Raw genomic sequence first — 3,243 nt, forward strand, 5'->3', positions numbered from 1 at the left:
AAGAGTCCCCACTCAGCACTGAACAGAGCCCACCTTCCTACCCCATGGGGGGAAGAGTCCACCTCTGGAAAGCATCCCCCCTTGCATAGAGCCTTCCTCCCCACCCCACAGCAGGAGGGAAGGAGCAGGGAGAAGAGTTTCCCTCTGCAGCCAGGCAGCTTCACAGAGCCCCCCTCCCCACTCCACAGCAGCAGGGGGAAGGAGGTGCAACAGCACCGAATGAGCCCCCTCCCCACCCTGAGGCAGTGGGGGAGAGAGAGGAGGGAGAAGCATTCCCTTCTGGGGCCAGGCAGTGCTTTGTGCCGGGATTGCTCCTGGCTGTCAGGGAGCCACTGGGGTGGGTAGAGCTCTCCTCTTCTCCTTCCCTGCTACAGCAGTCTGGCCACACTCCCTCTTCCCCCACCCTCCGAACCCTGCTGGCCAGGTTGGGGTTTAAACCCCTCCTCAGTCTTACTCAGGCCTGCCCCCCCTCCCCCAGCTCAGCTTCCCTGTGGAAGGGAGGGCTGGTCTAGCACCCCTGGGCCTCTGGCCTGAGCCACTGCAGACATGTGCCTACAATTTGGGAATGAAAAGGGAACATCTGTCCACTTGCAAACCGGTTTAATCTCTGCAGGTTAGATTAATATGCAAAGACTAAATCAATTCAGGCTCAGGCCTTTTGAACGTCTGTCCCTAGCCCAAGAGGAGAGATGGGATAGGCCATCCTAAACGGCAACATTGAGCCCTTGGGCAGAAAACAATAGCAGCAGCAGCAACAGGTAACCAGCTCATACACTGAATGGCAGGCACGTGTACGCATCTGTACATACATCAAGCTTGGCTTAAACAACCTCATTATAATACTGTCATCCTCGGCTACAAGGGACTCATGAACATGGTGGCTTCCTTCGTGGAACTCTTTGGGGAAGCAGATGGGAACTTCTTCTATTGCCAAGTTCTCATACCTAACTCTCTTAAAATCCTTCCCAATAAATACTGCATATGGAACAATGGTCTTTTCAGTCTTCCCACTAGCACATTTGCTTTTATAAAACCACTCTATATTCATACTAAATCAAAGATACCAGCACAGGAAATATTATTATACATCAGTAGTTAGCCAAGGGAAAAGTAGTGAATAAAAACAATTCTACAAATTTGAGTCAAACTTCTTCATCAAGGAGATGGGGGAAAATAACAGCCCAAAGGCCTTTGGGACTTTAGGAAATAGCATCTAATGAAAAAAAGTTACAATGTTAGTGTTCAGAGAAGAGTCTGAATAATTGAGTTCACATTTTAAAATGTTAGTAACTGCAAATGAAATAGGACCTCTCTCATAACTGAATACACTTTACATTCAAACCACTCCAATCAGAGTAGATAAGTTAAAGCAGGTGAAGCATTTTATTAATTTCGAGGAAATCTTGTAATCAAGCCATTGTTTTATTAATGGAAAAGGCTGAGGCCCATTAAAAAGAAATAAGTTGCAGTTTCTTTCTGTTGAATAGCACATCATGGATTTATTCTTATTGGAAACCACTTTTTCTAAGCATGGAGATAAGTATAAATGTAATTTTTAGTTTGTTGAAGGGGCTAAAGGGCCCTCTATTAAAGAAGAAAATAAGTTTTGTTTGACCAACAGGAATTTTAACTTCACCCTACAAAGGTTGATCTGAGCCTTTAACTTTGTTTCTTATCTTTACTTCAAGTTATGAACATGGAATAATGTGTCAGATAATTCCACAGAAATTGATATAATGCTATATTTTTCATAGCTAACCCAGAATTCCTAAAAGTGGAACTAGACCCTGTGTGAGCGTACATGTGTGTGCATGCATATATTGGTGGCAGCAGCAGTCCTTCAGTCTTTCAGTAAATAGAGAAGTCATCTGTGAGCCTGTAGCTGACTGAGGAGGCTGATCCAAGAGCCGAGTGTTCAACTGCAGACATGGCAAATAGTTCCAGGGGAAAGGAGTAGATCTTGATGATGTTGGGTCACAGCTTTTTCTTGTTTCTCTCATCTCTCATGCCTCCATAGGGAGGCAACTTTGCTCAAAATGATCTATGTTTTGTTGTACATTATAGCACCATTGGGAAAGATTCAGTGCTTGATTCTCTCAGGTATTGATGTTAATATTGCATTTCTTCAGATTGACCTTCAAAGTGTCCTTGAATCTCTTCTTTTGCCCACCTCTAGATTGGGTGCCATCAGCAAGTTGGGAATATGGGGCCTGTTTTAAGGGAGCCAGTTGTCAGACATCCCTTAGGACATGTTCATGTACAGTAGAGATGGTGCTATATAAACATGTACTCAACGGGTCCTTATACACATACAGCAAGGCTGCTCTGATGCGCTGTAATTGCAGACTCAATTAATTAGAAAAATTAATACATACATACATGCACACACACACAAAGCCCCTCAAGCTGCTTAAAATATTTTTCTTAAAAATAACCATGACTATCCCAAGATTGTATTGTAGATTGTCATCTCTCTAGCTCAGGGGTGGGCAAAATACGGCCTGCAGGCTGGATCCGGCCCACCTAGCACTTCCCTCTGGCCCGCAGAGCCCCTTCAAAACCCACGTAATGGTGGCTGCAGCACCTCAGGCTGTTTCCTTGGGTTCCGGTTGTGAGGCAACCAACCCTGACCTCAGCCTGCCCCAGCTGGCCTCACCCTGCCCCTGGCTCAGGCCATGTTTGCAGCTTGAGACGGGCAGGGGCGCTGGGCCAGAACCTGTGGCACCGGTGAGGGGAAACAGCGTCTGGGTCGGGTACTGCTTTGCTGCACGGGACTGGAAAGGGCCCTGCCCTGCAGGTAAGCCCAGGAAAGCGACTGCTAGGCAGGCTTTCCCCATGCCATGCTGTGCCACTTGGGCTGTGCAGGGTCGGGCTGGGCCAGCACTGGGGAGGGGAAGCAGCAGCTGAGCTGCAGCTCCGGCCCAGTCAGCACCAGGGAGGAGAGGTGGTGGCGGAGCTGTGTGCCGCTTGGGACAGGGTGAGCTCAGCTGGAGTGGCAGGGGCTCAGCTGCACTTTCCCCCTTCCTGCGCCGGTCAGTCCCAAGTGGCACACAGCTCCACCACCACTTCTGCTGGCTGGGGCCGGCCCGGGCTTGCGCCATCCCCAGCAGCACGTGGGAAGCTGGATTCAGCCAAATGCAGCTCCAGATGGAATGGACCCGGCTGGGTCTGCACTGGCCAGGAAAGGCGGCAAGCAGCTGAAGTGGGCTTCCCACATGCTGCTGGGGATGGGGGGAGCCCAGC

Source organism: Alligator sinensis, unplaced genomic scaffold (genome assembly GCF_000455745.1).
Source record: "Alligator sinensis unplaced genomic scaffold, ASM45574v1 scaffold943_1, whole genome shotgun sequence".
In the NCBI taxonomy this organism is placed as follows: Eukaryota; Metazoa; Chordata; order Crocodylia; family Alligatoridae; genus Alligator; species Alligator sinensis.